The 24,733-nt window shown below is 41.8% G+C and overlaps 1 pseudogene across 1 annotated transcript in view; it reads left to right on the top strand.

Moving 5' to 3' along the window:
- Positions 1 to 2,796: 2,796 nt before the first annotated feature.
- LOC308097466 (poly(rC)-binding protein 4-like) overlaps positions 2,797 to 24,733 on the top strand; it is a 55,621-nt pseudogene continuing 33,684 nt past the window's right edge. The window contains exons 1-6 of the transcript XR_013935125.1: positions 2,797 to 2,874; positions 4,222 to 4,245; positions 8,234 to 8,266; positions 10,037 to 10,153; positions 23,154 to 23,285; positions 24,147 to 24,275. The product of XR_013935125.1 is annotated as a poly(rC)-binding protein 4-like (transcript). The remainder of the gene's footprint in view (positions 2,875 to 4,221; positions 4,246 to 8,233; positions 8,267 to 10,036; positions 10,154 to 23,153; positions 23,286 to 24,146; positions 24,276 to 24,733) is intronic.

A 24,733-nucleotide genomic window follows, 5' to 3' on the forward strand; every position in this document is an offset into this window, starting at 1 on the left:
TTTTAGAGAAGGGAGAAGAGTCTAGGGCGTGTGGAGCGGTGTCCAGGGTGTTTTAGGGAAGGGAGAAGAGTCTAGGACGTGTGGAGCGTTGTCCAGGGTGTTTTAGAGAAGGGAGAAGAGTCTAGGGCGTGTGGAGCGGTGTCCAGGGTGTTTTAGGGAAGGGAGAAGAGTCTAGGACGTGTGGAGCGGTGTCCAGGGTGTTTTAGAGAAGGGAGAAGAGTCTAGGGCGTGTGGAGCGTTGACTAGGGTGTTTAGAGAAGGGAAAAGAGTCTAGGGACATGAGGAGCGTTGTCCAGGGTGTTTTAGGGAATGGAGAAGAGTCTAGGGACATGAGGAGCGTTGTCCAATGTGTGGAGCATTCTACAGGGTATTTTAGGGAAGGTTCAGACAGCTTCCCTCCCTGTGTTAGCTGATCTGAGTGAGCAGGAGGGGTTGTAGGGATGGATCATGCCTTGAAGGTATGGGGGTGCCATGCCTTTCGTTGCCTTGTACGCCAACGTCAGTGTTTTGCACTCGGTGGGGCCAGCAACCGCTAGCATTTGATTTGTGTGGCGGCTGATGGGATACACCATTTAATCCTAGGAAATGACAGCTAAAGCCTGATTTATACTTCGCCCTACGACGGTGTCACTGTAATGTCCGTAGATGGCGCCTAAAATAGCCGATCGGCAAGTTCACGACGCGTCGCATCCGCGTCGCGTCGTGAGCCTGCGGATCGGCTATTTTGGGCACATGACACCCTCATTCGACATGAGCATAAATTAGGCACGCTAACGTACACTTTAGGTTCCGCTAATCGTGATCGCGTCTATATTTACCGAGCGCCGTGTACTCCCCCCCCCCCCCCCCCCGCTGACAAGCCAGAGAGAGGGGGAAGCGTAAATCAAGACTAAACGTAAATATTTCCATAAACTAATTATACGCTGTGAGCGGAGACTGTCTGCGAGCGCCCAGGTGACTCACACATAAATCATCATAATGTCACAAGCAGAGACATGCCCCGTAGCGAGTGCTTTGCGGCGCCGTTGTTTTGGGAACGCTACAGATGCTGCTCATTTAAGCTGCAGATTTTCTCCCCGTCTCTCTTTGTAATCACCGCTCTGTCTTCCAAGACCATTGTCAACCAACTGGCTATGATGGAGTAGACGAAGAAGACCCAAAATGTCCCCCCAATTGTTTGAAGTTTCATAATTTGGTTCACAATGAGAATAGGTTGACAGATCGTTCTGACCCTGATTAGGACCCATATCCCTGAAGCTTTAACGTGCCGTGGAACATGGCTGGCAGCACTTGCACTAGAGGTGCCAATATCCTGCACACACAATTATAACTTAGTTATGAATGCTAATCAATATTATAAGTTGATGCACTTAGTTATGAATGCTAATCAATATTATAAGTTGATGCAGATAGATCAATAAGTGACTTGCGGAGAAAATATGATTTTACGCGCATGCAACACATATAGTGTGAATCAATCAATTTGCAGTCTTTGATGTCCTGATATATTGTATTTATTAATCCACAATTCCGAAACCTGTGTCTGTCTGTGTGTCTGTCCCGGGCATAATTTGGGCACCAAATGGTCTGACCGTCTGATCCACTGACTGATCTGTCTGTCTGTCTGTCTGTCTGTCTGTCTGTCTGTCTGTCTGTCTACATGCTTACCACCTATCTACTTGCCTGGCCAGTAAGCTGATTCTGATTCCACCAGAGAGAGCCGTCTTGAATGATGTATAATACACAGCTGTGCCACGGTGTCTGTATTTTTGACTTAAACCCACATATCTCTGTGGTTTGTTTTAGCTCAGAGAGAGGCTGACACCTTCCCAAACACCTCCCCATCAATCAGAAGGGCTGACACCTCCCCAAACACCTCAATCAATCAGTCTTGCAACTGAAGGTTTTCATCCGCGGTGCGATATCTCTAGATAGAGAACACTGGCTCTCTGACAGCATGGCGAGTGGATGGGCCTCGTTCATGCGTCAGCTTGTAGATCTGCAATTCTTTTTTTTTTAAATGTGTGCACATCTTTGAATTTGCAAATCTTTTGAGCAACAATGTCTGCAGTGGTGGAAAGTAACTTAAGTACTGTACTTAAGTACAATTTTGAGGTATTTGTACTTTACTTGAGTATTTCCAATTTCCAATACTTTTACTTCTACTCTCCTACTATTGTACTTGTACTCCACTACATTTATTTGAAAACTCTAGTTACTAGTTACTTTGTAGATTTAGATTATTATTACAAAACATACATTAACAACTTCAGCCCTATATACACAAGTTTCCTAGGGAATTGAGGGAATTATGGGCATCACTTCCATCACAGGAAGTGATGCCCATAATTCCCTCAATGCCCCATGGGTCACTGGAAACTTGTGGATACATTTCGGCCATTTGAAAATAGCCGATCTACAAGCTCACAATGTGTCGCATTTGTGAGCTTGTAGATCTGCTATTTTCAAAAGAAAAATACTTTTGTACTTTTACTCAAGTACATTTTGAATTCCGGACTTTTATTTGTAACAGAGTATGTCTTTATTGCAGTATTGATACTTTTACTTGTGAGTACCTTTTCCACCTCTGACTGTCTGTCTGTCTGTCTGTCTCAGAAGAGTACTGAAGGCATCCATCCATCCCGTGGGTCGATCCAGAGAGAGAGAGAGAGAGAGAGAGAGAGAGACCCTGGCCTTGTGACAGCATCGTGACCAGTGGATGAGCCTCGTCCATGCATGCGTCTCCCTGCGGTGCCACTGTGCCACCACCACCACCACCACACCACCCACACCACCATGAACTGTGAGCAGGACTATGCGGACGCAGGGGGCCTGGGAGTGACGCTCACGCTACGACTGCTCATGCACGGAAAGGTACGTATAGCCTACCGAGGCCCTTTACGGAGTACTTTTTCCACCACTGGCTGCTGCCCCCTCCTTCTGGTTATACACTCCCTCCCCTCTCCCTCACTCAAAACCCACCTCTTCAGGATAGCTTTTCCCGGCTGAGGTCTATAGTTGAGATGTCTGCATGCTTGACCTTTTATCCATTTTAATCTTAGCACTTTCTTTTTATTGTTTTCATTTTTTTATATAAAGTTGGTTTCTTCCTTTTCTTTATATAATGTCGACTTTGGGTTCTTATTTTTAGGTATTATTATTATTAACCCATTAAGACCGGGAACACATCTGTGTCATTTTACGATTTCTTTGGCTATTCAAAAATGGCAGATCTACAAGCTCCGAGTGCCGCGCTATGAGCTTGTAGATCTGCTATATATTTTTTTTATCGTGAAAAATATGTGCAAATCTTTGAATGAATATATTTTTCAAAGCGAACATTTTTAACTCAAATCTTTGCTTCTGGGGAATTCTACAAAGTCTTCTAAATCCTAACAGTTTTTTGAAAAGAATTATGTTGCTATATCAGTGGTTCTCAAACTTTTTTCATGTCAAGGACCCCCAAAAATGATATTATGTATGTATTTGGCCGCGGACCCCCCATCTCAAAATATGTTCCAGGGACCCCCCAGAAGCAAAGATTTGAGTTAAACATTTTCGCTTTAAAAATATATATATTCAAAGATTTGCACAAATTTGCAAAATGTTTCTATAAAAAAATAGCAGATCTACAAGCTCATAGCGCGGCACAGAGTGCCGCACTACGAGCTTGTAGATCTGCTATTTTTGAATAGCCAAAGAAATCCTAAAATGACACAGATGCGTTCCCGGTCTTAATGGATTAAGGGATTTCAACCCTCGAAAATGCTGTTGCCGTCTAAACGGAAGGCACGTCTGATATTTTATTTTGCTGTTTTCTCTCCCTGTTTAGACGTTAAACGGTCTGTTTAACGTCTAAACACAAGCTTAATACTTTTCATTGGTTAAACATGTATAAAACCCACGTTCACTTTCACTTTCTGTGAAAGCGTTAAGAGCTTGCTGTTATTCTCACTACTTCTTCCTGACAGCGTTGTGCGACAAAATAGGGCATTCATTTACAGAAATACGTTGACATACGGAGATACAAGGTTTCTGACACACTGCCAACAATACAGACAGCGTTTGTTCAGAAATATGCATTAATTGAATGAATAAATAGCTTTTTATTGTAAGGTGCTTGTTGATAATTGATGTGCTGAACTGAATACGATTGAAATACATTTCATTTCAGTGTATTGTGTGTAACTGGGTTTGTTTTTTTCTCTCCTGCCATTTCAGGAGGTTGGCAGCATCATAGGGAAGGTGAGAGTTGCTACTTTATTTATTATGTATAGTATATTTATATAATAACATGTATTATTCATATTCACGTCAGTATGCTGTTAGAATAACACTCTTATGACCGTTATTTTCCTACACAAGTGATGCCTTTCGTGTGAATTTATATGTTTGTTTTTACATTTATTACGATTTATTTTTGTTAAGTTTTGCTCTAGAGATATTGGGGGGGGGGGGGTATGCAGTAAAGCATAGATGGGTTTCCTGTTTGTAAACATGAGAGGATGATGCGCGCGCAGTGGAGGGTTGAGCAGTAGAGGGCGCTATTACCCGCAGCAGCTCTAGTCAAATGTACATTCATAAAATAAATGGTCTTCACCGGGTTTAATGAAAGTAGATTAAATGATGCAGTTTGTAATATCTTCTTTACTCAATAAAAATGATTTGTCGGAAGTTGGATCTGTTTGTATATAATAGCAGCATTATGCCTATTATGCCTAAAATAGCAGCATTATGCCTATCTAAATCCCGAAAATAACAACAGAGTGAATGGCGCTTCCGGTTCGTTCTACCACCCGCATGCGCAGATTGCGCACTCTGCTCTGTGATGACGTCGCGCGGAAACCCATCTATTGGTTCTCAAAGTTGTTCTCAAGGTGGGGTCCAACGTGTCGCGATGCGACGTGTTGTGAGCTTGTAGATCAGCTATTATTTTTTTTAATGTATTTACGGAAATAATTAAATGTCTTTATTTTATTTATGAAATACTTTTTCTTTGTTTAAACGTTTTAAAAGCTTTTGATTTAAAAAAAAAAAAAAATATATATATATATATATATATATATATATATATATATATATATATATATATATATATATATATATAATTTAAATGTAGGAAAGAAAAAAAAGGGATATTTACTCGCAACCCATAAAAATGTGTCCCGACTCACTGTTTGGGAAACAAGTGTTTTAGTACAGGCCATGTACAATGGCCTGTACTCGACTCCAACTCCACGCCAAACACACAGACAATGTTTTGTCCTACAGTATACGCATCTCCAGCCAGAACATAATTCCTTTAAAGCAGTCCTCTTTAAAGACGTCGCCCCATCAGTCCTAATGCGGAGCAGTAATCCATCAGGCCAGGGAACATTAGAGCATGGACTGCACAGCCTCCTGTGGAAAGCGGAGCTCCGAAGGCGTAATTACCGTTGGCCCCCTGGTGGCCGTTTTTTAGTGTCTGTGTTAAAGGCCAGACCTTTGCTCTGTCTGTGATGACTCGCACAACTCCCATGAAACAGAGAAGCAACAAATACACATTAACAATTATTCAACATAATAGTGTAGGAATTGCAATAATGAACGTATTGCAACTTCTCTCTTTGAGCGCACAGAACAACGTGTCCCATTTATTTCACACACACCTGTTCCTTATTGTCTCTAATCAAACCACCCCACTCTCTTAAAGAGACCATGGTGAATTATCCCCCAAGACAGTCACTACAATATAATTGTTTTAATGTAAACAAACAAACGTTTACACAGCACTGATGATAATGCTGTCAAACAAGTCTATGAAACTATCTATGAATTCTATGAAAAAGTTTAATCTGACAAACAATTGTATACAGAATGTAGTGGGGGTCCCTGCTTCATCTCTCTCTCAGCTAAGGGGTCCTTGGCCTGAAAGACGTTGAAGTTATAGAGCTTTAACCTTATTTTAACAAAACAAATATTACTTAGAACCCCTGTATCTCTGAGAGTTTACAAACGGAACCAAATGGACCCAAAAGCATCCGTTTTTGGTTCCATTAGTACGCTCTCAGAGTTACTGCGTAGGCTGAGCAGAAAGCTGGACAGCTAGACAGGCAGGCACTTGATCGGCACTACTTAACATTAATAACACAGCACTCCACCCTGACAGCCCCCTTTTTCCATTTCCTATCTCTGAGGGCTGCGTGGCCTCTTGTCAAAGGCCCCTCATCAATGCAACACACAGCCCACACCGCAGGCTCAATACAAAGGACCTTCATGGATAATACAACTCCTGTTTGTTCTCACATTACACGCTGCAATATAGCATGAATGTCACAGCAGGGCAACAAGCTCAATGCAACAAGATGCTGCACATTTAAATAAGTGACACCCTCTATGCGAAGGGGAGGGGAGGGGTCACTCACTACACGTGTTGATTTTGACAGCATTTTTTTATTTTGTTTTAGTCATAGTCTTTTGAAGACAATTCCATGTAGTTTCAGTCATATTTTAGTCATCTGAAATGTTTTAGTTTTTCTCTAGTTTTAGTCGACTAAATCTACAGTTGATTTAGTCGACTAAAGTGTATTTTGGCGGTGCCTTGATGGCGTCGTAATGGCTGATTTTACACTTGGTTGCATGCTGAAAATAGCCGATCTACAAGCTCACAAAGCGTTGCAGCGCGACGCGTTGTGAGCTTGTAGATCTGCTATTTTCAGAGCGCAACACCCGAGCGCAACCAAACATAAAATGACTCGTATTTTAGTTCTACTGGATCTCTTCTCCACTCGTCCCTCACTAACATTTTAGTCTAGTTTTTATTTGTTGACGAAATTGTCAATATATTTAGTCTTAGTTTTAGTCATCGTAGCTTAGTTTTTATACAGTTTTCGTCAGTGAAAAAAGGTAGTCGACCAACATTTTTCGTCATAGTTTTAGTCGACGAAATCAACACTGATTCGAGGTAAGGGGTTAGGGCAGGGGTCCTCAACGTTTTAGCTTAGGCAAAGTGATCCAGTCTCCACTAAAACACTATTACTTCTTGATAGAAAAGAAAATCTAGCATTTTTTTTTAATGACTAATCTAGTCTGGAAGAGAACAGGCCATCTGATAACATTTATGACTTCTTGGTAACTGGTCATGTTGCGCGCACATTCTGCGTTCAATGTTGCGTCACGTTGTGTCACAGAGAGTATTAAACTGCCGTAGGCCTATATCAGCCTCTAAAATCACCCTAATCGGAACTGACATTTGACAATGAATGAGTCACTAAGAGTGATACATTATTTTAAAATGTAAGCTATTGAAGTTAGATATACGCAGATCTGGTGAATTTATGTAACTACTTCATATTGCAAAAAACCTAAACATCGCAACGTAAAACAATTCCACTAGATTCAGCCATCCTTAGTAAGGGGGCCAGATAGGGACACAGATGATCCAAATAATTAATATGGTCTAGATATAGGTGTCCAATTCAGAGATACATACATGTGAAGGACCCTCTAATGTATGTATTGTTTTGGCCACGGACCCCCCACCTGAAAAGAGTTTGTGCTAGGGAAGGGATCCCCATAAGAGAACATTTTCAACATGATTCCACATTTTTCAAAATGTTTCGAAAATAGACGATTCACAGATGTTGATGTTGTATTAAAACACATTGATTGCCAAGGTTTTAAACATAGTTTTCTATCCCCGTGCCAACGTATAATGACCTCATTTCGATGATATTTGAAACGCCGTGGAAAACGTTCCTGTGACTAGGCAGAAGGATCTGTGTATCCATGGGAACGACAAGTTTCCAACCGCGATTCGCCATTTTGGAGCTTTGGTCCGCTGAAAACGGGTGGTTTTCAATGGAAAAAAAAGAAACTGAGATACAGCCGTTTTTCTGAAAATCCCATCATTGGGGCGGGTGGAAGTGACGTTTTTTGGAATGACGTCACATCCACATTTTTCTTCTCTGAGAGACGATCGATCATTCCAAAGCTGTGTTAGGTCGCCCCTTGTGGAATTTTCCCCCCAAAAATGAAAGAACGCATATATGCGATCTAGGCAATCAAGTGATGGATTTGAAAGAACGCATATATGCGATCTTGGCAATCAATGTGTTAATCCATTTTGCTGGGGAACCCCCGGGAACTCCCTCAAGGACCCCTGGGGAAGGTCCCCACTTTGAGAACCACTGACAGATAGTATAGTGGTATTTCTTCTGGTGTTTAAAGTTGTCCCTGATCTTTTTGCTTCTAGAAAGGAGAGACGGTGAAGAGAATACGAGAAGAGGTACAGTACGTGTTTTGTTTTCATGTTGCATCCATCACAGTGGACCAGTGATGTAAAGTAACTAAGTACATTTACTCAAGTACTGTACTTAAGTACAGTTTTGAGGTATTTTTTACTTTACTGATGTATTTCCAATTTTCAGTACTTTTACTTCTACTCCACTGCATCTCAGAGGCAAATATTGTACTTTTAGTCCACTACAATTATTTGAAAACTTTTAGTTACTAGTTATTTTGTAGATTTTGATTATTATTACAAAACATACACTAACCACTTCAGCCCTATATACATTTTGGCAATTTGAAAATAGCAGATATACAAGCTCACAATGCGTCACGACATTCTGCATTCTTTCTACTTTTTTTTTTCATTTTGATACCTATACTTTTGTACTTTTACTAAAGTACATTTCGAATGCCAGACTGTTAATTGTAACAGAGTGTTTCTACATTGCAATATTGATACTTTTACTTAAGTAAAGAAATATGTGATACTTTGTCCACCACTGCACATTACGGGGAAGATGGACAAACAGAGGGCCGTCCGTCCCTCTGTCCATCCATCCATCTGTCTGTCTGTCTTTCCGTCCAGTGAGAGCCTTTGATAGCGCCCCTTATCCAGTATGAGGCCCGTCCTGTGTGTGTGTGTGTGTGTGTGTGTGTGTGTGTGTGTGTGTGTGTGTGTGTGTGTGTGTGTGTGTGTGTGTGTGTGTGTGTGCGTGCGTGCGTGCGTGCGTGCGTGCGTGCGTGCGTGCGTGCGTGCGTGCGTGCGTGCGTGCGTGCGTGCGTGCGTGCGTGCGTGCGTGCGTGCGTGCGTGCGTGCGTGCGTGCGTGCGTGTGCGCGTGTGCGTGTACGTTGGGAGAATGACTCAGACTGACTACTAGAGCAAACCTCCCCAAGGCCAGACCCCTGTCTGTCTGTCTGTCTGTCTGCCTGTCTGTCCCATCTCCACTCAAATGAATCCGACTCAGGGGGGATGTGGACAGTGGTACAAGGACAGAGGAGACAGAGAGAGAGATTTATTACCCAAGGACAATGCCCCCCCTCCTCCCCCAGAAGAGAAATTCTATTAAATGATCATGGTGCCATATATAGGAGTTGATGTGCTCCATAATGTTCAGTCTGGCCTGTTTCCCCTTTTCATTCGGCTTGTCATCCTATTCTTTTTAGCTACAGTGATGTCACACCCGATCAGTGGTGGAAGAAGTACTCAGATATTTTACTTAAGTAAAAGTACTAATAACACAATATAAAATGACTCTGTTACAAGTAAAAGGCCTGTGTTCAAAAGGTTACTTGAGTAAAAGTATAAACGTTTTGGCATCAAAATATACTTAAAGTACCAAAAGTAAATGTACTAAAATGTTTGAAAATAGCAGATCTACAAGCTCACAACGCGTCGCGATGCGATGCGTTGTGAGCTTGTAGATCTGCTATTTTCAAATAGCCTAGGTATAAAATAGGGCTGAAGTGGTTAATGTATGTTTTATAATGTAATAATGTATGTCTTCAAAGTAACTAGTAACTGAAGTTTTCAAATCATTGTAGTTGAGTAAAGGTACACTCTTTGCCTGTAGTGGAGTAGAAGTAAAAGTACTGAAAACTGGAACTACTCCAGTAAAGTAAAAAGAATACCTCAAAATTGTGCTTAAGTACAGTACTTGAGTAAATGTACTTAGTTACTTTCCACCACTGCACCCGAGTAACTGCTAATCAATCTTAGTCTTTGTGAGTGACCTCCCTCCCTTGACCTTTGACCTCCCCCCACAGAGCAGTGCACGGGTCAACATCTCAGAGGGTTCGTGTCCAGAGAGAATCATAACCATCACCGGCTCCACGGAGAGTGTGTTCAGGGCCTTCACCATGATCACCTACAAACTGGAGGAGGTGAGTCCGAACACATCGCCACGATACCAGTGGTGTAAAGCAGCGGTTCTCAAACTATGGGTCGCGACCCAAAGTGGGGTCGCGGGAAGGTGCCGTCACACATTGGCAACCAAAAAAATATTTTTTTTTATCAAGGAACGAAAAAAGAAAGAAAACCAACGACCAACGTGAAGGGGACTGTGATGGATGCAATTAGTGTTCATTGAGTACACCCTTGCAGTAGCCTAGTCAGCCTAATAATCCGTCAGAGGATTATTAAGATCGTCAAAATAGATGCTCCTTGTCAAATATTACTCAACTACAAGTGAAAGTTGCCCAGTAACTGGATTACATGCTTTGAAAAAGGGTATTTAAAAGTACATGCTATTAAATTTTTCAGTATTGAAAAGTACAAATTACAAAGTACACAATAATAATCATTGTTTGGCTAAATTAAAATGTGTTAAAAAAAACATTTAGTTTATAATAGTGAAAATAGACTATCTACAACCTCCTCAAAATAGTATCAGATTATTAATTGATTATTTTATAAAATGATATATTATCGATATATTTCTTTAATCAATAAGTTTGATTAACTGTTGCTCTCAACAAATGGAGCGTGACAGACTTTTGAAGCTGGCCTCGGTTGCCTCGGTTTGACCGAAATAGCTGGTAAATGATGGGTAAAAAAGCCATTCCACCTGACATTATTACAACCTCCAATTTCCTGAACTCTACCTCACCATTAGCGCTAATGTGCTTTTATGACTGTACACTGGTACTGTACAGTGGAGTGCTCCTGATAGCAGGGTCCCCACACACGCACACACACACACACACACGTAAGATAATGATCACACTGCAGATGAGAACTGACGCAGTTCCATCGTAGTTAGTAGTTAGTGGCGCAAATTCGCAAAAACACTTCATTATAAACTCTTAAGCCCTTTTATTAATGACACAAATCTCTGTTTGCGATGTGTGAGTGTGTGTATACAGTACATGTGTCTCTGTCATTCACGTATTACGAGAACCGACTGACCGACTGACCAATTGACGTGGAATCGCAGAGGACCCGAGGAAGTGCAGTAATAATAATAATAATAATAACACATTTTATTTGTAATGCACTTTTCATTCACAAGGAATCTCAGACTGCCACATGGTAAAACAAATCATCAATCATATAAAGTTAAAAAAGCAGGGTTTAAAAACAGATAAATAAAAATTCAACACGAAAATGCCCTCTGAAACAAAAACGTTTTCAGATCTATTTTAAAAGAGTCCAGGGTCTGTGGTGCTCTCAGGTCAATAGGAAGGCTGTTCCACAGGCGTGTCGCTGCCGAGCAGAAGGCTCGGTCCCCCATAGTACGTAGATTTGTACCAGGGACATCGAGGAGGAATCTGCTCGTAGATTTGAGGGTGCGGGTGGAGGTTTGTGGGGGCTTTATTAATTTCTGTAGGTAGGGAGGGGCATGTCCATTTATGCAGTTGTGGGTGATTAGTAGGACCTTGTAGTCAGTGTCCGGTAGTGATGAGCGGGCCGACCCGGGTCCCGCGGGTCAACCCGCGGCGCGGGTGGTCGAGTCAGGATTTCAGAGGCAATTATGCGGGCTGCGGGTGAGCGGGTTAGCCGCTCTCACAAAAAAAGAAAAAAAAAAAAAAACTATTTTGAACAACATGCTTGTTTATTTAGCCCATGACAATGTTGTGCTACTGTAGAAATTTAAAGCGACTTTGGGTACTTAAAAGAGCGCTATATAAATCTGAGCTACTGTATAATGATGATGATTATCTTTTTTTTCCCACCGCGGGTCTCGGGCGGGTTGAGCCATATATTTATATATGGGTTCGCAGGGCGGGTTGTCATGAAAAAACCCGACCCGCACATCACTAGTGTCCGGTGTGAAGTCGGTAGGAGAGAACGGTTGTCCAGAACCACCGAACACCGGTCTAAGGGGTTAAACTGAAGCTCCCAAATATAGATCGCTTTAAAAGATCTATATTCTATACGCTTTAAAAGATCCCATCTTATAGATCCCAAATATTATCAGAGTAATCTGCGGCACTTCACGGTATTCACAGTGTTCTTGTGTCACGGCACCACTTTGAGAAACCCTTTGAGAACCCCTACAGTATTATGTGTAATAGCTAAGTTGTTAATTATAATACGTGGCATTTTGGCGAGGCCCTTCGTCACAAGCTGTGCCGGCGGATGAATGAACGGCGCTCTCTACCTTTTATGGACAAAATGTCATTTGGAGGGGGTGACTGTCACACACGCCGACGCTCCAGTCGGCTTGATGAAAGAGCAGATGACACCGCGTTAACTCATTAAGACCGGGAAGTTTAACCGTTATCTTATACTTTGGGCTATTCAAAAATAGCAGATATACAAGCTCATAGCGCGGCACTCGGTGCCGCGCTATGAGCTTGTATATCTGTTTTAAAATCATGAAAATTTGCGCAAATCTTTGAATATATATATATTTTTAAAGCAAACATTTGTAACTCAAATCTTTGCTTCTAGGGGATTCTACAAATGTCTTCTAAATCCTAATGGTTTTTTTGAAAAAACTTATGTTACTATATCAGTGGTGCTCAAACTTTTTCATGTCAAGGACCCCCAAAATGATATGTATTTGCTCATAGCACGGATGAGCTTGTAGATCTGCTATTTTTTGAATAGCTAAAGTATAAAATAATGGTTGAAGTGGTTACACTGAAATAGCAGATCTACAAGCTCATAGCGCGGATGAGCTTGTAGATCTGCTATTTTTTTAATAGCAAAAGAGTAAACTAATGGTTGAAGTGGTTACACAGATGCGTTCCCGGTTTTAATGGGTTAACGTGTCTATTCATTAACCAGGGGGAGCTCCATGAATAACGTCTCTGTCAGGCAGAAACCTTGTATCTCCTTATTTCAAAGTTTCTTTCCCCCCAAAATTAATCTTCAAATTTTTTTCAGTCCCAAGGACCCCCTTAGCTCGGACAGAGACGTTTGTAAGCTCGTATAGATCGGCTATCTTCACAGTAATCTTCACAGAGCAGTGGCGGAGCGTCCGGGGAGGCCAGGGAGGCGGCCGCCTCCGGGCCCGCGACCCAGGAGGGCCCGGGCCGTCAGATAATAAATCGGTAAAATCAGGCAAAAATAAGAATTAAACAACATAACCCTAACCTAACCCTACCCTAACCCTAAAACCGAAATAAAGTGACAAAAAGCCCCCCAAAAAGTGACCGAATCCGCGGAAAACCCGCAAAATGTTGCGCGCGCGCACTTCGCGTGCGTGGGATGTGCACCCACGCACGTGCGCGCAGCGCGCGTGCATGCGCAGGGGGGGCCTGATCACTGCGCTGTGCCTCCCGGCCCGGCTTTCAGTTGTTCCGCCACTGTCACAGAGTGTCTTTAGGTGAAAGAACAGCTACTGATTAGGAACATTATTTGCACCTGTGCTGATTACCAATATCCCCTGCACCTGTTAAAGGCCTTTGAAGTGTGCTGCCTGCAGTGTTGCCAGATGTACTATAATTATCGTATTTGTACTATAATTTTACCCTCTGTACGATGTACGATCAATAATTAAAAAAATGCCCAAATGTACGATAATTTCGCCATATCACAAAAACGTGTGTGAATTTACTAAATTCCCTGGCAGTTGATTCGCGATCCGATTTGGCTTTTCAAAATAAGTCAGGAAATCAGAAAATCTGACCCTAGATCTGTACTTGGAGGCATTAAAAACACTGGTCGCCTCTTTCCACTCCAGTTTCAGGCTTTTATTTGTGTAAGGTCCAGGTCCAGGAAGTTGCTTGCTTCCACGCAGCATAAGTGATGCGTTTTTGTCACGTAGGAGTCTCAAACAAGGTTGTTTCTTACACTAAATACGCATTTTTGTGAAATTACATATTTACACGTGTGATTTCTCTTTTTTGTCTGTGTACGATAGTTCTCTTTCAAATACGATAATTTTAAGCCTCCGGTACGATAATTCAACATTTCCCATCTGGCAACACTGGTGTCAGTTCAACCTGTGAAGTTTACCAGTGAAGACCTATAGACCAATTATTTGTTTACCAACATTGAGACTGGATGCACAGGTGATTGTTTCAATCAATTCTCAACGTGTTGTTTCGGGGTGCGCTGGTTTCAGGGCACCCCAACCCCCTTGTGTGTGTTTGCTAGTGCTGCGCGCCCTATAGCGAGACCTGACAGAATGGGTTTCATTTGCAACCAGTATGACGCTTGCAACCAGTGCGACGTCCTCTGTTAAGGGGTCTATATGTTTGAAAGCTGGTTATTCAGAGTCACACCAGTATATTACAGTGGCGACATTTCAAAATAATAAAAAAAATGAACTGTTTTTGGTACATACAAGGTTTCCGAGCCGACGGCAACGTTGTCTTATTCATTAGTTTTGTGAATAAGCGCTACGTCGGCTAATGAGATACAGAAAGCAGACACGGTTAAACAGGTTCTCCCCCTCATGTTCGCTGATATTCACTCCCGCTCCATCCATCTGCAAGCCAATTAGCTCGTTCACTACGGGGACGCATCTGTGTCGTTTTAGATTTTAGCTATAGCCGTTATTTTATACTTTCGGCTGTTAAAAAAATAGCAGATCTACAAGCCCGTGGCGCGGCACTATGAGCTTGTAGATCTGCTATTTTTTTTAAATTGATATTTTTTTGCAAATCTTTGAATATATATATTTTTTAAAGCGAACATCTTTTACTCAAATCTTTGCTTCTGGGGGATCCTTAGTACTACATATTTTGAGATGGGGGTCCGCTGCCAATTACATATAATTTTAGGGGTCGTTGACATAAAAAAGTTTGAGCACCAGCACCACTGATATTATAGCGACACACGTTTTTCAGAAGCCAGTTAGGATTTAGAAGACATTTGTAGATGCGTTCCCGGACTGAACGGGTTAGCAGAGGTTGGACAAGGTACTCCACTCCAGTATACCTGAATATACAGATACTCAAGTCAGGTCAAATCTGAGCTTGATATACAGTACTGAGAGCTTTTAAGTATTCCAAAGAGTGCATGCTTTTTTAATGAACATTATTTCATTATTAATTACAAAGCACTTTTTTTTTTACATATACTTGTACTCAAGTAAATGTACTTAGTTACTTCCCACCAGCGCTCTCTCAGTAAACACAGCGAGACATTCATCACAGATCTTAAGCGGTGTTGCCAGATTATGTGAGAGAAAAAAAAGTAACCAGGTCTATGAAAACAAGCCCAAAGGAAGCAACGAGGCTGCACGAGCGCGCACACGCACACACGCACACGCACGCACACGCACACACACACACACACACACACACACACACACACACACACACACACATACACACACATTTTAACAATGTGTTCATGTCCACACGTAGAGAAAGCACATAGTCAATATAGCATAAAATCAATTGAACCACTTTAACCCTAGCTATCAGCTATATGACAATAGCCGATCTACGTGCGATGCGTTCTAAGCTTGTAGATCTGTTATTTTCAAAACAATCGGGGAAAAAATGGGAAAATGTGGCACAAAAATATATACAGTATATTAACAACACAACTCTCATATGGGGGTCCCTGGCACAAAATATTTTCAGATGGGGGTCCGCGGACAAATACATAATAATTTGGCGGTCCTTGATCCTTGATAGAACCACTGGTTTAAACAACATTAGGAAGCAAGCCCAAAAAAGCAACTATACTTTAGAAACAAGCCCAAAAAGTACCAGATCTACAAGCTGTGGATCTGCTACTTTTGAAACTTTTGTGTGCGCTGTTCTCTGCAGTATGTTAGGGCGTTAATTTAGGAAGAAACGCAACAAGTTAAACTATGGAAACAAGAGGTGTCTGCCCGACAGCAACCGTATATAATAATAAGCAGACATGGCAACACTAATCTTAAGTCAAACTCACCGTTCTCCATCCATTCAGCTCAAACTCTGCGTTGCCATGGCAACCTGTGGGCTGACCTACTGTCTGTCTGTCTGTCTGCGTGGCGCTTTCACCGCGCATGAGTGGCACACAGCTGACATCTTTTAATTAACAAGACAACCAGAGAGAGAGAGAGAGAGAGAGAGAGAGAGAGAGACACACAGAGAGAGAGAGAGACAGACAGAGAGAGAGAGAGAGAGAGAGAGAGTAACTGTTCCTCGAAGGCCTCAAGGTGGTCCCAGGACCCCACTTTGAGAACTATCAGAGAGCCTCAACTAATGATTATTTTCTCAGTGATATATGGCCATATATCCAACCCCCCCATCTCAAAATATGTTGTTCCAGGGAGGGACCCCCAGAAGCAAAGATTTCAGTTAAAAATGTATATTTATATTCAAAGATTTGCACACATTTTCACGATTTCTTTAAAAAAAATCACACCCTGTGTGAAGTGGGCGGTGTCTTCCTAGCTAACCACAATACTGAATGGAGTCAACCAATGATGTACAAAGGATAAATACATTTATTGAAACACTCTTTATGATGGACAAAACCATAACTTAAAAAAAACAAATTTATGTTTTTTTTTAAGTTATGGTTGCTTATATAGGGCTATGCACATGTGTCATGTGACACTGGCCAATCACAGTCCTGAATAGATTGTGATTGGCCAATCACAGCGCAGGATAATTGTACAAATTTCCAAACCTCACTTTTAGGGGCGGTTTCACTGCCCAAGATATTTGTACATTTTCCAAATCTCACTTATAGGGGCGGTTTCACCGCCCACAAATAGCAGATCTACAAGCTCATAGCGCGGCACTCTGTGCCGTGCTATGAGCTTGTAGATCTTCTGTTTTCGAATAGCCCAAAGAAATGACCCAGATGCGTTCCCGGATTGGAACGGGTCAACACACTCATACCGGACACAGAGAGATACTAACAACAGAAGCATGGGGTCAATCAGCAGCAGGAAAAGCGATGGCTTCTCTTTGATCCTATATGGGACGAGGTGACGGGCCGGCGTGTGATGCACTGTGTTTCCATGAGGAAGGAGGACCTTCCAGACCTCCTCAGGAAGAACAGCTTGCTCTGTCCCTTCCTGTAGATACAGGGGGTCTTCAATGTTTTCCAGGCCAAGGACCCCTTAGCTGAGAGAGAGATGACCAGGGACCCCCCCCCCCCCCTACATATTGTATAGAATTGCGTTGCAGATTCAACTTGTTCATAGATTTCATAGATATTTTCATAGACTTGTTTGACAGACTCTGTCATTGGTGTTTGATTCATGTTAATGTGTATTTTCAGACAGTTGACCACTTACTGAGTGCCAGAATTATTTCTGGCTATTTCTGGCCAGTACGATTTTATTTATTTTTTTCAAAGTAAAAAAAAGTGCTTAGGAAGCGAGATACAGCCTTTTTCAGTTATAAGTTAAACAAGGAGTGGATGGAGCTGCACATCTTCAGATAATGATATCTTGGTTCTGAACATTTTTTTTTTTTTTTTTTTACTTTTTTTTCAAAAACACGTGAAACACGTGATTGGCACGTTGCACCATAGCGGTAAAACACGTGAAACACGTGAATGACACTCAATGAGTTAAACCCTCAATATTTCAAAAACTTGGTACTTGGTCTGCTCTTTTTTCCCTCGACACTAAACCTCTTTGCCAAAAATTGCCGATCCACAAGCTCACACCGCCTTGCAGCACATGCGCACGGACCACATGCACGCGTGCGCAGCGCCCGTGCATGCGCTCCCCCCCCCCCCCCCCCCCCGATGTGTCCCCCCCATGTCATTTTCCATTCCAGCACCCCTGACTTAGTTACTTTCCACCACTGGTTGCACCCAATAATGGGTCTTGTTAGATTTAAAGGGGTTGCCCAGACAGAGCCATGGATGTGCCATATTGTGCAAAGCATAGACAGTAAACAACAGCATTGTCGATGCACATCGACACACCTAAACCTAACACACCCACTATTAATGTGATTAGCTGCAGCTGCACTGCAGAGCCTGTGACTAAAACAACTACAATGACTGGATCCATAGGAAAACAGCTTCTTTGTTTCCCTCCTAATTCCGGAAAAGTAACAGTTTTGGACGTCATTGGTGTCGGGTGAAAAACTGGTATCTCCAAAAAAAACGTTATTTTGCAGAAATAGAGAAAATAGCCGATCCACAAGCTCACAAAGCGTCGCATCGCGGCGCGTTGTGAGCTTGTAAATCGGCTGTTTTCACTCCTTAACTTAACATTACTTAGCTCCTTAGCTTAACATAACTCCTTAGCTTAACACTCGTGTAAGATATGCAGTGGTGGAAAACAGTACTCAAATTCTTTACTTAAGTAAAAGTCCAGAATTCAAAATGTACTTGTGCTTTAAGTACCAAAAGTAAAAGCACTAAAATGTTTGAAAATATCCGATCTACAAGCTCACAACGTGCCACGATGCGACGCGTTGTGAGCTTGTAGATCTGCTATTTTCAAATAGCCTAGGTATAAAATAGGGCTAGAGTGGTTAATGTATGTTTCATAATAATCATAATTTATATCAGAAAAGTAACTGGCAACTAAAGTTTTCAAATAATTGTAGTGGGGTAAAAGTACAATATTTGCCTCCGAGATGTAGTAGTTACTTTACACCGCACTGGAAGCAAGTGAGGAAAAAACGTTAAAAAAAGTTAAAATATGTTGATACGAGGTTTCTGCCCGACACAGAGAACATACAAGGTTTCAGAGCCGACAGCAACAACGTTGTTGTCGTCTCCAGTCTTATTTCCGCCAATTTGCCCCCGAGACATTTCCTTTTTTTTCTCCTCTCCCACGTACTGTACAGACGGTGAAGGGTGAAAGGTATCGGGACGTTCACAGTTTGTTAAGATACGGTTGCATATTTTTAGATCAAATCTTGGGAGATGATGCGGAGTCGGCGTGTGATCCCGCTGACAAGCTACGTGCTGCTCATGTAATGAGAGCAGAAGACACACGCGCCACAGAGAGCCACGTCTGACAGGATAAATATAGACACTGAGCACAAAGCACACAGCGAGCGGCGGCTCTGACTGTCGGCACAAGAGCACACACATCAGGATGGGAGTTTAAACAGAGGTGGAAAGTAACCAGTGGTGGAAAGTAACTTAAGTACATTTACTCAAGTACTGTACTTAAGTACAATTTTGACAGATTTGGTGTGGGGGGTAGTATATAGGGTTTAAGTGCATGTGGTTAAACTTACTGTCGGAGTACCACAGGCCTATTTCCTCGTAAATAATGATCAACTGGGTATTACTGGTACAAACTTACAGTATGTTCTGATTGTTTTCTATTAAAAAAAAAGCTGTATTCCTGAATGTGACTCTGTCACCACCCGGCCACAGTCTCACCAAAGCACTTCTCTGCAGTGTTGGTTTTGTCGACTAAAACTATGACGAAAAAGGTTGGTCGACTACCTTTTTTCACTGACGAAAACTAGATAAAAACGAAATAGAAACTAAGCTATGACGACTAAAACTAAGACTAAATATACTGACAATTTCGTCAACAGATAAAAACTAGCCTAAAATGTTAGTGAGGGACGAGTGGAGAAGAGATCCAGTAGAACTAAAAGACAAGTCATTTTATGTTTGGTTGCGCTCGGGTGTTGTGCTCTGAAAATAGCCGATCTACAAGCTCACAACGTGTCGCTTAGCCTAGATATAAAATAAGGCTAAAGTGGTTAATGTATGTTTTATAATGTAATAATTTATATCTGCAAAGTAACTAGTAACTAAAGTAATTAATTCCACTAATTGTAGTGGACTAAAAGTACAATAATTGCCTCCAAGATGTAGTGGAGTAGAAGTAAAATAGACAATTGGAAATACTCCATTAGAAGTACCTCAAAATTGTACTTAAGTACAGTACTTGAGTAAATTTACTTAGTTACTTTCCACCACTCGTCCGATGTCCTATAGACCTGTTTGCCAGAGAAGCTCATAATAGCTTACAATGGGAAAATGAAAATACAGTCTAGACATCCTCACAGTTTTAAAAATAGCAGATCTACGAGCTATACAAGCTTTAGTGTAGAGTGAAAACAGGAAGGGGGCCTAGTAGAGAGCCCTGGGGGTCTCCGATCAACTAAATCATAGGGTTGAAGACACAGCATCCACACTGTAATTTACTATGTTGTGATGTCATGGATGTAATGTTGTTGATGCCAGCTCCCCCCCCCCCCAGCACATTCTTTAAAATGCTGGTTCTCCAAGTGGGGTCTGGCTGGGGACCCCCAGGGGTGGGGGGGGGGGAGGGGGTTGTAGAAGGGGTGTAGAATGTAATCCAATTACAGAATGTAATCGAACGAATTCAGATCATAGGTTTCTCTCTCCTCAACTAATACAGTAGTACAGATAGAATTCTGTACTAAATCTGATCTAACAACTAAAATCTTCTCTTACGGGTGTCTCTCTGACACTAGCCTCGATCTCCAGGCTTTTATGTTTTAGTTTTGCTCAAAAATAAGAGCCTGGAAATGGAAGTGTTTCATTTCCCCAACCAACCAGAGTGCAGTGGGCGTCGCTCCAAAATATTGTGACGTCAGAGCTCTCAATGTTGCACATTGGGGGAGGAGGAGGGGCATGGGGCGGGGCGGGGGCCGACGGACTGATCGGTGAACCAATAGGATCTCCGGAGAATTTTTCTCCGGAGATTTTGAACCCGCCTCTCTATGCCAGATATCAGACACGCTAGGGCAGCCTACTCTCTGACACCAAATCTTTTCAAATGGGGGAGGGGGGGTCCGCGGCTTAATACGTATCAATTTGGGGGTCCTTGACACGAGAACGTTTGGAGAACGACTGCTTTGTGTACAAAAAATAGGCAGGGTGATTGGCATTCAGTAACGTGCTTGTCTTTAGGACAACTCACACTGATGGGATAGACACAGAGAACATTTACATTTCAAAGCTTCATCATGGAAGCTAGCTGCTCATTAATTAACCCATTCAATCCGGTAACGCGTCTGTGTCATTTTAAGATTTATTTGGCAATTCAAAAATAGCAGATCTACAAGCTCATAGCGCGGCACCGAGTTATGAGCTTGTATATCTGCTATTTCTTTTTAAATCATGAAAATTTGAGCAAATCTTTGGAATATATTATTTTTAAATCGTTTGTACAATATTTTGTTCCAGGGACCTCCAGAAGCAAAGATTTGAGTTACAAATGTTTGCTCTAAAAATATATATATATTCATAAGATTTGCACACATTTTCAAGAATTTTCTGAAATAGCCAAGATGTAAAATAATGGTTATATCTCAAGTCTAAAATGACACAGATGTGTTCCCGGATTGAATGGGTTAACAGCTGTCTCCTCCTACAGCATGAGGAGAACGTTTGCTTCCTGCAATGTTAAAAAACACACTGTGTGCATCAAATCAGCTGTTGTAGACACTGTACAATAATAGACACACATATTATGGCCGAAATGGGTGAATATTTGCCACGCGTTGAGAGCTTGTAGATCTACTATTTTCAAATGTGAACAGTTTAGATTTTTGGGGGGATTCCTGGAACAAAAGATTTTCAGAATAACACCTCTGTAAAATAAACAAATTAAAGGAGTAGTTCACCCAAAAAATGACTGACAAACATTGTGTAATGTGTAATGACAATTACACACCCCATGGAGATTTTTAGTTTTTTGTCGCATTCCTAGGCCAATAATTTGACGACCGGCGGAGTCTCCGTCTCCTGAGTTTCATATTGACCCATGACCCGGTCATCAAATTATTGGCTTAGGAATGCAACAAAAACTAAATAATCTCCATGAATTCAAGGCTTCATGGGGTGTGTAATGGATAGAAAATAAGATTGTTTTGGGGGTGAACTACTACTACAACTACTTTAATGTAGTGAATTTTTTACTTAAGACCATACACGTACTCCATGTCCCAGGTCGAATATGGTCCAGAGCCCAGAGAACACTCTGTACCGTCCAAGTGACAGAAAACCCACAACAATGAAATATTTATGATTGTAAAATGTCAAGCATAAAGCGGCAGTGCAGTTTTTATGACCAGTGTCAGTCCAGTGTGAAGTATTTATGTACAGCTATTTCTCCAGTGACGTCGTGTCACACTTTCTACAAGCCACTCGTCAAAACGCTTTCTTTCTCACCCTGCATTATTCCTCACAGTCTCTGTCGACTGGAAACCTGGCTTGTATGTCCAAAAACTGTGACTTTTCAGGAAGAAAAAAAAAAACGATAGATCCAGTGTAGTTATTATTTAGTCACAAGCTTTTTTTGATACTTTTCATCGGTTCAATATTAAAAACCCAAAGACGCTTTCAAAGTATTATTTTTTTTCCCAAAAATAGCAGATCTCCAGACTCAAACCGCGATGTGATGTGACACGTTGTGAGCTTGTAGATTGGCTATTTTTGCCCCACACTGTCGTACGACGATGTAGTTAATTAACGAAAACACATACAAAGTAAACATACGGAGATACAAGGTTTCTCTCTCTTTCTCTCTCTCTCTCTCTAAAGTTTCAAGTTTTATTTATTTAAAGTGCAAAATCCCACAAATGACTCGATACACTTCACAACACAATATACAACAACATAGAAACTATAATAAAATCAACATTAAAAACAAACAATTCTCAATGTCTGTCTCTCTCTGCAGTGTTGATTTTGTTTTAGTCCACTAAATATCATAAGATTTTAGTCGACTAAATCTACAGTTGATTTAGTCGACTAAAATGTATTTTGGTGGTGCCTTGATGGCGTCGTAATGGCTGATTTTACAGCCATGTGAGCTTGTAGATCTGCTATTTTCAGAGCACAACACCCAAGCGCAACCAAACATAACATGACTTGTCTTTTAGTTCTACTGGATCTCTTCTCCACTAGTCCCGTCAATATATTTAGTCTAAATTAGTTTTAGTCATCGTAGCTTCATTTTTTTTTCGTTTTTATTTAGTTTTCGTCAGTTAAAAAAGATAGTCGACAAAACATTTTCGTCATAGTTTTAGTCTAAATCAACACTGTCTCTCTCTCTCTCTCTCTCTCTAGGACCTGACCACTCTGGTGGCCAACGGCACCATCAGCTCCAAGCCCCCGGTCACCCTCAGGCTGGTCATCCCGGCCAGTCAGTGTGGGTCCCTCATCGGGAAAGGAGGGACCAAGATTAAGGAGATCAGAGAGGTGAGCGGGCCAGAGAATGCACACATCCATCCATCCACCTAGAATTTGCTATTGTTAGTTACTCTTAAAATGTTAATTAAAAATGCATTTATTGGCTTGGGCCATAGCATGACGGTCCAGGCACCCTATAGGCTACAATGCCAGCCTGACAGCGTGTCGCGGGTTCGACTCCCATTCCCGATGACCTTTTCCCGACTCCCGTTCCCGACGATCTACAAGCTCATAGCGCGGCACGAGTGCCGTGCTATGAGCTTGTAGATCTGCTATTTTTGAATCGTGAAAATGTGTGCAAATCTTTGAATATATGTACATTTTTTACTCAAATATTTGCTTCTGGGGTGGTCCCTGGCTGGGCCAAAATATTTTGAGATGGGGGGGGGGGGGGGGGTCTGCGGACAAATACATATCATTTCGACATGAAAAAAGTTTGACAACCACTGATATTATAGCAACATACGTTTAAAAAAAGGGAAAACTGTTAGGATTTAGAAGACATTTGTAAAGCAAAGATTTGAGTTAAAACATCTTCGCTTTAAATATATATATATTCAAAGATTTGCACAAATGCTCACGATTTCCCCCCCCCAAAAAAATAGCAGATCTACAAGCTCGTAGCGCTATGAGCTTGTAGATCTGCTATTTTTGAATAGCCCAAAGTATAAAATGGTTATAAGCAAAAAGCCCGGATTGAATGACTTAACAATAAGGGGTACAGCAGAATGGTCTATTGTAAGGACAACCAAAGCCCTCAGAGATGGATCTGTGTTATCGCGACTCCTTCTTATCTCCAGAATCGCTCTAATCTGTCCTCTTCTTCTTTTTAATGTCTTCCTCTTTTCTAAACCCTATCATGGTTTCCAGAGCACTGGAGCCCAGATACAGGTGGCAGGGGATTTGCTGCCCAACTCCACGGAGCGAGGAGTGACGATATCTGGGAGCCAGGACTCGGTTATTCAGTGCGTCAAGCTCATATGCACCGTAATCCTGGAGGTATGGCAGACAGCCACAATCCACCTCTCCTCTCCTCTCCTCTCCTCTCCTCTCCTCTCCTCTCCTCTCCTCTCCTCTCCTCTCCTCCCACATGACCTCCCCCAAGCTCTCAGGACCCACCTTGAGGGTCCCGACCCCCAGTTTGGGAACCATTCCTCTCCTCTCCTCTCTTCTTAGACCCTTCAGAAAAACGCGGGCAAAAATCCTTGATTATGCGATAATTAAAAAAATGAGTTTGTGCTGTGAATTTTTTTTTTTAAAGCGACCATTTTTAACTCAAATCAATGCTACTGCGGGGGGTCCCTGCAACAACATGTTTTGAGATGGGGGTCCGCGGCCAAATACATATCATTTTGGGGGTCCTTGACATGAAAAGGTTTGAGAACCACTGATATTATAGCAACATAGGTTTTTTTTTTTTTTTCAAACTGGATTTAGAACACATTTGTAGAATCCCC

This window comes from Gymnoscopelus braueri (genome assembly GCF_963280865.1).
Source record: "Gymnoscopelus braueri genome assembly, chromosome: 12".
Lineage (NCBI taxonomy): Eukaryota > Metazoa > Chordata > Actinopteri > Myctophiformes > Myctophidae > Gymnoscopelus > Gymnoscopelus braueri.